This window comes from Camellia sinensis, chromosome 14 (assembly GCF_055761805.1).
Source record: "Camellia sinensis isolate YWXY chromosome 14, ASM5576180v1, whole genome shotgun sequence".
NCBI classification, from domain to species: Eukaryota; Viridiplantae; Streptophyta; class Magnoliopsida; order Ericales; family Theaceae; genus Camellia; species Camellia sinensis.
In genome coordinates this window covers 28877695-28892860 of record NC_138974.1, presented here as the reverse complement: position 1 = coordinate 28892860, position 15166 = coordinate 28877695, and the positions used below count along the sequence as shown (strand labels likewise).

The 15166-nt window shown below is 35.3% G+C and overlaps 1 protein-coding gene across 16 annotated transcripts in view; it reads right to left on the bottom strand.

Moving 5' to 3' along the window:
* LOC114271695 (uncharacterized) overlaps positions 1-15166 on the bottom strand; it is a 46146-nt gene that overhangs the window by 27266 nt on the left and 3714 nt on the right. For 3 of the 16 annotated variants that reach the window (XR_014351082.1, XR_014351079.1, XR_014351083.1), the window contains exon 4: positions 5607-5662. The exons of the other annotated variants lie outside the window; for them this stretch is intronic. The gene's annotated coding sequence lies outside the window, so the exon portion shown is untranslated. The remainder of the gene's footprint in view (positions 1-5606; positions 5663-15166) is intronic. 16 annotated transcript variants of the gene reach the window in all.

The following is a 15166-nucleotide window of genomic DNA, read 5'->3' as shown; positions in this document are numbered from 1 at the left end:
AATTTGTGCATCTAGAATTGTAATTAAAAAAAAGTCTATTAATTTGCTTTCTTAGTTTTTCAAATTGGGCTATTTAAAAAACTCTCTTCGTTAATCCTCATTCCACCATATTGCCACTGCCTTTTCCCCTACCCCAACAACACCAAGTCAACGCATCCCTTAACCCCTCCCTACCGCCACCCTTGTACCTCCATTACCCCAACACCAGGTCATCGCATGCCCAAACCCCTACCATTACCCCCAATACCCTTTTACCTCACAATGGTATTTCCTTTCCTCTTACCTCTACGACAATATCATCCCTCTAACCATTTTTTCTCTCCAAGCGCAATTGTGACGTCTCCTTTGAACTAGATCACGACGTGGCTACCCCTCCTAGCACGATCTCACCTCTACTAACACCATCTTCTCAAATTGGTGCTCCGTGATTGACAACATTCTGTTTTTTCTCTCTCCATCTCTGTTTTATTTGTTGTTGATTTTTGGGTTTGGTGGTTTGGGTTGAATTGGTGATTGTAATGGATAAGGAATGGTGGTATTGGGGTTGGGGTTAAGGTTTTAATGATGAGGGTTAGGATTTCAACAATAGGGTTTGATTTTGATGGTAATTTCGTGTGATTTGAGTTTCGATATTGTTATATTAGGTTTAGGGATATGATGGTGGTGGTGTTGTGTGGTTTGGCTTGGTTTTCGAGTGATTTGTAAACCGGTTTGATCTAGATCAAATAACATGTTTGGTTTGATTTTCTCAATGCATGGTTCGATCTTAGTTCTAAAAATAGGTGAACCGTACTTTCTGGTTCGGTTTCGTAATTTTATAGTTATGGTTCAAGTTTAGAATCTAACCGGACCGTTTAATTGCTAACAATTTGCCTACAAGTGTGTTCTATAATAGTAAAACTAGTTTTAAATGATTCACCCACCCAAAAAAAAAAAAAGTTTTAAATGATCATTTGAACAATTTTGTTTGTAAATGATAATTATACTTCTTGATCTTTGAGCAAATTGTCATTATATTGTGAATGATTTCACAAATTCATGACAATCGTAGTTCCAAACTGAACAAATTTTTTTTTTTTTTTTTTGATTTGGTTCAATTTGATTTTAAGATTTTTCATTGTTTGGTTTGCTTTCAAATTTTATGAAATCATAAATAATGGTTTGATCGTTGTTTACTTCAAAACCAAACTAGACCAAATTATACTTCTAATTGGTGGGATTTTGATCCACATTATTTGTAATAAATCTAAATGTTTTCTCAATTACACATTATAATCACGTTCTTATATTAAAGCATTTTATAATATGCATAAAAAATTTTACTTTTATTTCTCTTCATAAAATCGTTTAACATCAATTTTTTGACCATTTATCATATTCACAAGATATTTTTAATATTTAAATACATAGGTCTATTTTACTATAGAAAATGGGATAGAAGGTGTGCCGTGCGCAAAGCACAATAGTCACTGTTGTGCGCTCTTTGAGATTCATTCTAGATCTTACTTTGATAATATGAGCCGTTCACCATTTATGGTACGTCGAGTAGAATATTCATGCAAAAATTAAGCTGATTGGATATTAGTAAGCCTATGATCAAATCTCATTTGTATGAATTTTTGTACTCAAAATCACATCAGCCTTTTTTTTTTTCTTTCTCTGTTGCAAATACAAATTTAATTTAATTATGGGGCTACCTCTACTCGATGAACTCTACAAAGTGAACGGTTCATATAATCGAAATAAGGTACGAAACAAGCCCCATTGCACACAACAATGGTAGTTGTGCATGGGGCACAATAGCCACTCCAAATCCTATCCAATAAACTTGATTATCTACAAGAATATTCTACTTGATGTACCCTAAAGTGAATGGTTTGGATCATTAAAGTAAGACCTAGAATGAACCCCAACACATACAGAACGGAGACTATTGTGCTTTGCACACAACAACTACCTTCTATCCTGGAAATGTTAGTAAAATATGTTTTCATAATCTGACCTACAATAATGTGACATGTTAGGTGTCAACATTTAATTTGTAATGCACTCAATTATATTATTGTAAATAAATTTTAAAGTCTATAATGTGAATCTCTTGTTGGAATTAGAATTAATTATAATCAATTAAGTCTTATTTTATGGCCATTGTTTCGGCCTTAATTTTGTTTCCTTTTAAATTATTTCCTATCTTGTAAATCTCTATTAGTATATAAACAAGCTAATCTCCATTCTAGACTAAGCCATTCAATTCTACCATTCTTCTTGGTATCAAAGCAAAACCCAGCCACCAACTTCTCTCATTCACTCGATAGCCCCACCTATTACACCAATAGCCTCTCTCTCCTACCCATCTACTTGATACCCTTTATTCTCCTTCTACCCCTAGCCGACAACCACCTTCCTCCCTACATAGCCACTCGGCAGCCCCTTAAAACTACTGCCATCAGTCTTTTAGGTGCCGACTACGACCCCTTTGGCTTGGGTCCAGGGCGGCTGGTCTTCTCAGGTAGTTTTACCCCTTTTTTACCCTTCTAAGGTTCTTGTGTTGATGTGGTAAACATATTTTCTTCATTATTTTTGTTGGTGGGCTATCAGATTGTTCGGTAGCACTTGTTGGATTAGTTACACCGTGTGTCCGGTGTATTCTATGATTTGTGTATCATTCTATATTGTTAACTATACACATCACCTATTTTTCTAGCCACCATGACAGTCTTCATCTGATGTTTCTACTGTGGTACCAGTTACTTCAGCTATCTCTCTCACATCATACTATTGTTCATTGTACCACGAGGTTGGTACTAAATTAGAAAAATTTCACTGCCTGGAGTCGTTCCCTTAAACTTTATTTATGAAGAAAGGGAAAAGCTCATTAGCTTTCATCTACCACTACTCAGCCAGACGCCACAAATTCTATACGTGGTCAATGGATAACTGCACTATTTTGGGATGGATGTTCAATTCCATGGAGGACCAGATTTATCATACGTTCCTGTATTATGATACCGTTCCTGGTTTATGGCACACCTTATCTTAGATGTATGCTTGTGCTCATCATGATGTTCGCATCTTGGAGCTCTAACAAGATATTACTCATGCTTCTCAATCTTCTTTGTGTATCTTTGTAGCTGAATTCTTTGGGTATCTTCAAGCACGTTGGGAAGAGTTGGCTCAATATGAGCCTTTGAATAATCTTCCAACCGAAGCAGCTTCTCTTGTGACCAAGCGTCTTGTTCAGCAGCATACATACCAGTTCTTGATGGGTTTAAACTCCAAGTCTTTTCACATTTAGATTTTAAACACATCTCCTCAGCCTTCCCTCTATGAGGCACCGCCGCCGGTTGGTTCAACTTGTTTCTACTCCAGTTCCTGAGCCTCATGTCTCCTCTGATCAGATGGCTCCGTCTAGGTCTCATCTTTCTGCTAGGAAGGTAATTTGTCATCATTGTGAAGAACCAGGTCATGTCAAGGTTCACTATTTCAAACTCTATCCTGAGTTGCGACAACTAGGGAGGGTTTGACCTGCCTAGCGGGGACCTGCTCATACCCAATGTAAATGGGGTGGATATTACCCGATCCATTGAAGAGATGGGGCGAGGGCGGGTGTTTTTTCCCCCACCCAAAGCGGGGTCAGGGCAAGGGACGGGGAATGCACTATCCAATTGGAACTCGACCGTATATAAATAATATATATTATATTATATTATATATAAATTAATATATAAAATATTGCATATGTAACGAGTGTCGAAGATTCTGAGACTTTTCATCTACTTATTGGGAGTCTAAAAGACTAAAGACTTTTAAACTATTTATGATAAAAACAAGTCTCAAAATCTCATAATAATAACCTATAGGTTGTACACGATGGTAGCTGTTTGGGACTTTTCCTTTTCTTAATAAAATCCTGTTAATCTATTATAATTCTTTCTATCTCTCTCTATCCCTCCATATATATCAAACTTTTCACTATTACATTTACTTGTCTCTCTACCTTACAAGAAAGAAACTCATTTTCTTACTCGTACTTTCATTGTTGTTCTGATTTGATTTGTTTATCTACCTCGGGTCAACAATGTACGTAAATCTCTCCATTAATGTATTTTTCTGTCTCTTATATTTTTTTAATTTAATTTTGTATGATTGAGATGTTTTGTTTTGATCTGTATTTTTTAATTTGTAATTCGTAGTTCTATTTCTTAGATGTTATCTAATCTGAATGTTTTTATTTCCCCAATTTAATATATTCTAGACATTTAAATACAAGTAACATATACACATATACAGTGATAATAATTTATAATGTTAACAAGTCCTATTTCTTTGTAGATGGAAGATGAGTCTGTCTCAGTCCCACCATTGGCCACCACAACTCCATCCTTTCAATCTACAGTGTTGATAAATGACACAAATACAAACAAGGGCAGTGTCCCTATTGACAATCCAATTGTAATTTCATCGGAAGATACTAAAAGAAAGACACCATCACCTGTTTGGAATCATTTTAAGAAACGGAAAGTTGATGGAAAAGACAAGGAAGAATGCAATTATTGTAATAAATTGTTTTTAGGGGATAGCAAACAAGGGACTAGCCATTTGCGTGGTCACTTCAACCGATGTAAAAGGCGAAAGTTTAAAGATATTAGAGGTTTGAGGCAATAAATGATGTGGAATATAAACAGCTCAAAGAAGATTAAATTTAAAGAAGCGGCGATATTTGGAAATTGGAACGGTTTCAAAGAGAAATCGATAGGAACCATACATAATCATATTTCTAATATTATTATAGTTTTATTTTATGATTATTTAGATGCGGAATCTAAACAGCTCAAAGACGAGTAAATTTAAAGAAGCGGCGATATTTGAAAATTGGAATGATTTCAAAGAGAAATCGATAGGAACCATACATAATCATATTTCTAATATTATTATAGTTTTATTTTATGATTATTTTTATGTTTCTAGGATTTTTATACGAGGGGTATTTTGGTAATTTTATATTTGCCTATATGAGCTGTTGGGGTCGCCTATGGGTCGCCTTGTGAGTCAAGTTATTTAATTAGTCTTTGTTTTTTTTCTTATTCAGTCTTAAATTAGTTTTGGAAGTCAAGGATATTTTGGTAGTTTCCTATTTTAGTTCTAGTTGGTTTAGGAAGTCTCCTAGTCCTATATAAAGCCATGTAATACTTATAATTCAATAGAGTTGATTTTTTATACAAAGTTGAGAGCTTTGACCCTTCTTTAGGGTTTATGTGATGCAACCCAACCCTAGGTAAGGAAATCTAGGTGCGATGCCTAGACCTTTTTTCTTCTTTTATGTTAATAGAGTTGATATTTTATACAAAGTTGAGAACTTTGAAACTTCTTTAGGGTTTTGTGATGCAACCCAAACCTAGGTGTGATGCCTAAGGGAATCTAGGTGCGATGCCTAGACCTTTTTTCTTCTTTTATGTTTCAATTTGCTATTCTCGGATTACTATTTACAGCCCTCTAAAAGTGCATTTTTCAACCTCAAAACTCCATCCAATCACCCTCAAATCAACCCTAATCCCTTCCCCTACCTATTAGCCTTCAATTTGCTCTTGAAACCACAAATTACTCACTGTTTAGGCCATCAAATAACCTCTGTTTTGAAAATCCAGCGATGTCCCTATTCGTCCTGCATCAACAAATTTTAATAAAAGAACAAAATAAGCCAAATAGAGAAGTGAGTCTTAACAATTATCATTTCGACCAAGATGTAGCAAGAAGGGATCTTGCTAACATGGTCATCTTACATGAGTACCCTCTTGCAATGGTTGAACACATTGGGTTTAAAAAAAATTCATGATTTCTAGAAGCACCTTAAAGAGGGACATTTTGAAAATTTATGACCAAGAAAAGGAGAAGACTTTGATTAAGGTGGAGAAGAGTTCAAGCAGAATTGCAATCACAACTGACATGTGAACTTCAAGTAATAAAAAGAGAAGATTCATGGTTGTCACAGCACACTATATTGATGACTCTTGGACTTTGGAAAGTCGGATTATGAGGTAATTTTTTTTAAGTGAATAATTTTTCTATCGATAATTTATTGGTTAAATTATGTTGTAATCATTTAATTTAGGATAAATTACAAATACACCCCCTGACGTTTGCTTAAAATACAAATTGCCTCCTGTGGTTTGAAAAATTACAAATACCTCCTTGTCAGAATTTTTTATTTAACAAAATTAATTAAAAAGTGAAATTTCTAACTATTCACCTATAGAATAATATAATTATCTAAATTATTAATTGAAATAAAATTTTAACATTATTAAATACTATTAATTAACTTGATGATTTATTAATAAAAGGACCTATTTGTTATGAAATTAAAAACCTTAAGGGACATAATGTAATTTCTAGAACCACAAGGGATAATTGTAATTTAAGTAAACCTCAGGGGGTGTGTTTGTAATTTACCCTTTAATTTATTGTTTTAGGTTCATTTATGTACCTTCTCCACATACAAAGGAAGTCCTTTCCGATGTTCTTCTAGATTGCATGTTAGAGTGGAATGTTGATAGGAAGTTATCTACTGTGACTCTAGATAATTGTATTACAAATGATGCCATTATAAAAATTCTATTGGACAAGCTCCAAGTCAGTTCACTTATTTTAGGTGGATCAATGTTGCATATGCGTTGTGCTGCTCAAATCATTAATTTGATTGTTCAAGATGGTTTACCTGTTATTGGTGAAGGTATTGAGAAGGTTTGTGATAGTGTAGTTTTTTGGACTGCATCACCAAAGAGAAAGCAAAAGTTTGAGGAAACAACAAGACAACTACGTGTTTCAAGCAATAAAGAATTGGGTTCTTGATTGTAAGACTCGTTGGAACTCTACATACTTGATGCTTTCAACTGCTTTAGTTTATAAAGATGTCTTTTTTTGCTTGAGACAACGTGATTCATCTTATAATAGCATGCCAAGTGAGAATGATTGGGAGGTAGCTAAAGATATTTGTGGGAGGTTAGACCTATTCTATAATGTGATTGAATTTTTTTCTAGTACTACCTACCCTACAGTTAACATGTGTTTTCCTAAGGTTTGTGAATTGAAAATTGGTTTGTGTATTGAAAATTGCTTTGTGTGAATGGATCAAGTGTCCAAATGAATTGATTAAGAAGATGGCATCCAGTATGTTAGACAAATTTGAAAATGACGGAATGTGGCTCATGGTATTATGAGTGTTGCTGCTGTTTTGGATCCAAGATATAAGATGAAGTTGTTGGAGTGGTTTTCCCCCACAATTTATGGTGCCTGGTCTTAGGAAGAAATCGACCAGATAAAAGAAAATTGCTATGACTTGCTTGATGAGTATCATTGTAGGAAAATGGATGAAGAAACAAATTATGAAATTTCTTCATCTTGTGTGACTAAGAGCTCTCAATCTAGGATCCAAGACCCGCAGTCCAACTTTGATTTGATTGTTAATAGTAATAATAATAGAAAGAGTAGGAATGTCAAATTGGAGTTGGATCATTACATCGAGGATGGAGTGTTACAAAGAACCTCGGATTTTGATATTTTGTCTTGGTGGAGAACTAACGGTCTCAAGTATCCTACTTTGCAACGCATTGCAAGGGATATTTTGGCTATTCCCATGTCAATAGTTGCTTCAGAATCTGCTTTTAGCACTAGTGGGAGATTGTTGAGTCCACACCGTAGTTGGCTTCATCCAAAGACGTTGGAGGCGTTGATGTGTGCTCAAAATTGGTTATGGAGTGAAATCAAAGGTAAAAAAACTACAATTTATTATTTTATGAAATTAAGATTTTTTTAAAAAATTTATGGGGTTTAATTTGTTTTATATTATTTGCTTTTGTTTGTAGGTTCTTCGTCTATGCCGAAAGATAGCACAATACAAACAATTCTTGATGATTATGATGATCATGAAGAGGAAAGTGTTGTCACCGAGCTAGATAAGTAGCAGGGGTTTATTGTTGTTTTGTTTACTCAAAAGGTGTTTCGTCTTGGTCAATTAGACGGTTTTTAAACTTAGTTTGTAATTTTTGCAACTGTCTTGGTTATTTAACATTTGAGACTTTATGAATTTGAGATGGCATGGATTTAGTTTTTTTTTTTTTTTTTTTTTTAAAGTTAATGAACTCTTTGTTTGATATATTATTTATTCTGTTTTTACATAAATAGGTTATTTTACCTATTTTATTATCAAGTTTTCTTTAACAGGTTCCATATCAAATTTTATGAGTTTTGTTTAACAGGTTCTCTTTTATAATGAGTGAGTTTTATAAATTGGATTTTGTCTTGTGAGCAAAAAAAATTAACTCTCTCTTAAACCACTAATCTTCACTTTTATTCTAGTAGAATGAAGCAACAAGTTTGGTTTACTTAGTCAGGTTAACCGGGGGGGTTCGGATGCCCAATGTGCGGGGGCAAGAAAAAAAACTCCGCCCCGTAACAAGGACGGGGCGGGGGACGAAGTAGAGGGGGCGGAGGCCGGTATTAACAAATCTAGGAAAAATCCACCCCATGACCATACCTAGCGACAACGTTTCTCCTGTGCTCGTCCATCTGGCTCCTCCCGCACTGTTGCTGTTGTGGAGGCCGTCCCGTGTTCTACTACTCTAGAATTGCATCTCCCTCAGACTTAGATTGGTTAGCTTCTGGCTCAGCTTGATTCTATGATATCTTCCAGACCATCATCCTCTACTATCACTTTGGCTATAGGTACTCCTACTTTCCATGTTTGCTCTGCACATCCTACTTGGGTTCTGGATTCTAAGGCAAATGACCACATGGCGGGTGAGCTTTCCTACCTTTCTTCTCCAGTTCTTGCAACAGCCCAAACTGTTTGTCTTGCTGATGGTTCTACTACCTCCGTTCGTCATCGGGTGGTGTTACTCTATCTCCTAATATTACTCTTTCCTTTGTCCTACATGTCCCTAATTTTGCGTAAAATCTTGTTTGTGAGTAGGCTTGCGAAGGCCTTTCATTGTGTTGTCATTTTCTTACCCAATTCTAGCTTGTTATAGGACCTAAGTTCGAAGAAGATTTTTTGTAGGGGATATGAGCGTGACAGTTCATACTACTTCGGAGATCCACCAGATCAGCCGCCTCTTTCTAGTTTTTCCACTTCTATGTTACTTGAGGATTTATCCTACTATGTTTTTTCTTTTAAGACTTTAACATTGTGTCATGCTCGTCTGGGTCATGCAAATTTCCAGTATTTATGTTTATTGTTTCCAAATTTTAATAAAGCTTGTAAGACTCATTAGTTTCAATGTGATGTGTGTGTGTTAGCTAAACATGCACGTACTACTTATATTCCTCGTATGCATCGTGCTTCTTCTGTGTTTGATCTTATTCATTCTGATATTTAGGGTCCTTCACATGTTGCTGCTTTGTCCAACCATAAATATTATGTGACCTTTATAGATGACCAACTCGTTGTACTTGGGTTTATCTTGCTAACGTAAATCTAATGCCTTTCCTATGTTTGTTTAGTTTCTTCAGATAGTTAAAACCCAGTTTTACACTGTTGTTAGAAATATCCAATCTTATAATGGTGGGGAATACATCTCTGATATTTTTCGTTCCCATCTTAGCTATACTTCAACAACTTACTTGTCCTAATACTCTTGAACAAAATGGGAATGATGAACGAAAAAAAGGTCAAATTATGTCTGTGATTTGTTGTCTTCTCAAGGGAACAAATGTACCTAAGTTTTACTGGCATAACGCTATTTTTACCGCAATTTATCTTATTAATCGCACTCCTAGTCGTGTCTTACATGGTCTTGACCCTCTAGGCCTTACACCCTACAAGGACTCTCTTTCCTCTCCTACCTCGGGTTTTTGGGTGCACTTGTTCTATTAAGAATCTGAGTCCTACTCGCACTAAGTTAGATGATAAAGCTATTAGATATATCTTGGTAGGGTATTCTACTATATCCAAAGGGTATCGGTGTTATGATCCTAGCACTCGTAGGTACTATCATTCTTGTGATGTGACATTAAGATTCCCTTTTTTGGTACTCACTCTTATGTGCAGGATTCCTCTCTCTCTTGTCCCATTTCTGGCCTCTAATGTTTGGCCTCTTCCCATTTTTCATGGGATTGAAGCTGTCTCTCCCGAGATTGAAGCTGAGGCTCCTCTTCCTTCTTCTCCTCCTCCACCTCCTCCTCCATTGCAGGTATATTCTCGTCATCCTCGTCCCCTACCAACAACCTCTTCGATACATGGGTCAGCTAATTCTTCTGCTTTGGTTATTGTTCCTCGTCGCAACCCTCCTCATAATAGACATCCACCTAATCGTTTTGGATATCATAGCAATACTAATCATCATATTTCCCGGTATCTTTGTTATAAATGTGTCTCTCTTGCTTATCAATCCTTCCTTGGCAAGCTCAAGTTGGAAACTATTCCTCGTTCTGTATCAGAAACTCTTTCGAATCCCAAGTGGGGGTGGCCACTATGCAAACAGAGATGGCAACTTTGGAACAAAATCAGACCTGGCAGTGTAGCATCTCGGGTTTAAAACTTGACTTGAAAACCACATGTATGGATGCCCTGATGTATTCTCGGGCTTGCAAATTAATGGACCAGGTTGATATTTTATTAGTTAAATTGTCATTACAATTGTTTAACACGTAACACTTTTGTTAAACTTGTTTCGAGCATTTGGGAGAACCAACGAACCTTAAAATTGAATTAGGAGCAAGAGCCTACCCAGGAATGGGCCGCTCGAGCAGTGAATTATTGGGCGCACGAGCAGCAGAAACGGGCGCTCAAGCCACGACCAAGCAAAATGGTCTAAGGTAGGCACCGCTCGAGTGGCCATGCTAAAATGGACTAATGTGGCTACACCTCCACCTAGCATTTTTGAACCACTTTTTAGATATTTCTGAACCTAAAACCCACACTGCACATTACACTCTTAACTCTCTCTCTCTATCTTCCTTTACTTTTCTCTCCCATGGTTTTGAGCACGTTATACTCATGTAGAACATCATGGGTGGTGTTTGGTGTAGCTGTTAAAACAGATTATAGATTATAGCTTAACAGATTATAGATTATGACTTTAATCAGAAGCGGTTAATCTGTTTGGTATAGCTGTTGGATTATAGATTTAAGTTGCTGAGTAGTGTTTGTTAAATAAGCTGTGAAGTAGCTTTTTCAATTAATTTTTATTTTTTATTATTCACTATTTGTCTACATTTTTCATAAAAAATAATAATAATATTTAATAGTCCATTTAAGTCTTTTTCTATTTTTAAAAAAATAAAAAATAAAAAAATCTAAGAGTATAACGGTGAATTAACATGTCCACAGCAGAAGCTGATAATCAGAAGCAAGGGGTGAGCAGCTTCTCAGAATCAGCTTTTTTGACTTAAAATAAGTTGTTAGAATCAGAAGCTGTTTGAAATAAGTTTAACCAAACAGTCCAAAATAACTTTTTAAAAGCCAGAAGCCATAAGTTGGCTTAAAAAAGCTGCACCAAACACCCCCATGATCATGCACATGTGTCAATGCATATTATCCTTTGAAATGTTATCCTATTGGACTATATTTTCACCCTACGTGGCTAAAATCTTTTTCAAGTGTTGGTAGTGTGCCCCGACCTTGGTATGACGCGGTGGAATATATGCGCAAACTAGAAAAGCTCTCGTGATTTGTAGGTATTAAGCCATCTTTTGTAGGCCAAGTGCCAATTTTTTTTATTTTTTTTAAGGGTTGAACCCTATTGTTGATGTAAGCCTAAGGGCACTTTACTTATTTACTATAATACTATTTTGCTTTACATACTATATATTCACTCCATCTAGATGATGAATATAAGATGCATGTAATTGGACAAATCTCATGACATGTATGACGTTATAACCATCTGTACTAGAGACTTTGTTTTTATTTAAATTATTTTCTTCTCTTTTATTATTTATACTTAAATTTCCGTGAGTCGAATCTTGGAAATCCAGGGTGTAACAAGCAGTTTGTATCTCTTTTCCATCTGGTGAAAAGATTGTTGGCCGCAAATGGGTGTTCAATATTAAGTATCTTTGTAGATGGCATTGTGGACCACTACAAAGCACAGCTGGTTGCCAAGGGCTTTACTCAGGTTCCTAGCAAGGATTTTGGGGATACCTTTGCACCAGTCGCCAAGCTTACCTCTATTAGGCTCCTTATCTCTCTTGTTGCCTCACATTCTTGGCCTCTACATCAACTGGATGTCAAGAATGCCTTTCTGCATGGGGACTTACTTGAGACTATTTATATGGATTCTCCACCTGGTTTTCGAGCTGAGGGGGAGTATGCAGGGATAGTGTATTGACTATGCAAGTCCTTATATGGGCTTAAATAGTTTCCTCACGCCTGGTTCAGTCGCTTTAGCTCTATTATTTTATCCACAAGATTTGTTCAGTGCCACTTAGTTCATACTTGCTTTATTCGCAAGACTTCCACTGGTCAGTGTATTATTTTGCTTGTATATATTGATGATATCATTCTTACAGGTGATGATTCAGTTGGCATGGTTCAAGTAAAGAGAGATTTGAGTCAAGCATTTGACATTAAGGATCTAGGTCCTCTCAAATACTTTCTGGGTATTGAGGTTACTCGCTCGCATCGGGAGATTTCGTTGTCCCAAAGGAAATATGCTCTTGATCTTCTTCATGACACTGGAATGCTAGGGTGTAAGCCAGTTTTTACTCCTATAGATCCAAACCTCAAGCTTACATTAGATTCTTGCAAGTTACTAAAGGATTCAGGCATGAATCAATGCTTTCGTTAGCCGTCTCATATAACACTACACCCAACTTAACTTTTGCAGTTAGTGTTGTAAGTCAATTTATGCATACACCTCATACAGAGCATCTTGATGTTTATCATATTTTGCGGTATTTGAAGACTTCTCCTAGTTTGGAATTATTTTTCACAACTGGTCATCAATGAGTGCGGACTATGCAAGATCTAGAACTGATAGACAGTCCACATCTGGTTTCTATACTTTTTATGGTGATCACCTTATACCATAGAAAAGTAAGAAACATGCTATTGTTTCTAGGTCTTTTGTTGAAGCTGAGTATCAAGCAATAGCACAGGGTACATGTATGTGAAGTTTTATGGCTTCACTCCATTCTTGCAGAGTTGGGATTTACTGAGGGTGTTTCATCTCTTTTGTTTTGTAACAACAAATAAGCTATTATGTTATCCTCTGATTCAGTACTTCATGACCGGACGAAACACATTGAGGTTGACATACATTTCATTCGAGAAAAGGTTCGTACTAGTATTATGAGTCCATCCTTTGTCTATTCTTCTGAGTCCATCCTTTGTCAAGCTGGGTTTGTTGAATGTCTTCGCACCAGCTTGAGGGGGGAGTGCTGGAATTAGAATTAATTAGGTCTTATTATATGGCCATTGTTTAGGCCTTGATTTTGTTTCTTTTTACGTTATTTCCTATCTTGTAAATCTTTATCAGTATATATACACAAACTAATGTCCATTCTAGACTAAGCCATTCAATTATATTATTCTTCTTCTCCAGCATTTCTCATTTTCTTATGTACTGAGTATTTTTAAAAAAGTATTTGAATATCTACGATTAACGATTTGATATTTTATAAAATATCTTTTGATTCACAATCCAATACAGTCATTTCGATAACCATTTCAGACACAAGCCTCGAAATGCCCTACCCCCACCTTTATACCACTAAACGAACGAGTTCTCATGATATACAAATGAGAAATTCTTTAGTGTGCACCCTCTTAGTGGTGCATATCACAAGTTGCCTATGTTACACGGACTCGGGTGCGGGTACGTATCTAGAGGTCGGGTACTTCAAAATTAAAAATTGAGGATACGTGGATACGGATCCAAACGAGGATACGGGTACAGGGATACGTTAAATATTTAATTTTTAAAATATATTTATTATATAAAGATAAGTTAAATAGTTATTTTTTAAATATATTTATTATTTTTATCTTATGTATTACTTTTATTGATAATTTTTCTGATTTATCTATATAATTTTTTTTTACTTTTAATTGACATATATATTATAAATAACAAAAATATAATAAATAAGGAATAAATATTTTTTTTAATACATATTAATTATTTAATATATTTTTTAAATAATGTGTTTTTATTTATTTTATTTTATTTTATTTTATATTATATATGTATTTTTTTATTAAGTTATAAATATAAGTATTATATATTATATAAGTATTATATATTATTTATATATTATATATTATATATATTATAAGTAAGTATTATATATTATATATTATATATATTATAAGTATTATATCTTATATCTTCTATTCTATACATATGTATAAGATAACAGAGGCGAAAAGGACAGAGGTGAAAAGGAGAGAGAGAGAGAGAGAGCGAAGGCGAGAGACGCAATCTGGTCGAAGAGGCGATCGAGTGAGAGACGCGACTGGTTCGAAGGTCATCGACTGGTTCGAAGGTCATCGAAGTCGACTGCTGCGACTGGTTCAAAGGTCATCGAAGTCGACTGGTTCGAAGTCGCCGATCAGGATCCTCTCGCCGACCAAGTTTCTTTCTCTTCTCCTTTACTCTACGTCTTCTCTTCCATGCCGTATCCACTTCTTCCATGCCGTATCCCGTCCGTATCCCGTACCCGTACCCGTGTCGTGTCGTATCGACACGGGTACTTCGCCAAAACTGACGAGTCCGTGTAACGTAGCAAGTTGCGCAAGTTCATTACAAAATTTCGTAACATCAACTACAAAATGCATAATCTCATCACAACTTAGCATAACAAAATGTCCAAAATTTTGGGATTGATGTTACAAAAGTTTGTGACTTGGTTACTACGGCCTTGTTTGGTTTGTGTTTCTCAAAAAATTTTGAGAAAAATTCTCTACAAATAAGTTTTCAAAAGTAATCAAACCAAACAAATTTTCTCAAATTTTTTTTCCAAAACTTGTTTGGTTTACAAGTTTTCCAAACAAATCTCTCTCTCATACACATCAAATCAATTACTTTTTCCAAAACTCTCTCTCAAAATAATTTTTCAAAACATCTTTTGAAAAAAAACCAAACCAAACAAATTTTCGTACTTTTTATCTCAAAACATGTTTCTCAAATACAAACCAAACAAGCCCAACATTTTTTGTTAAGTCAAT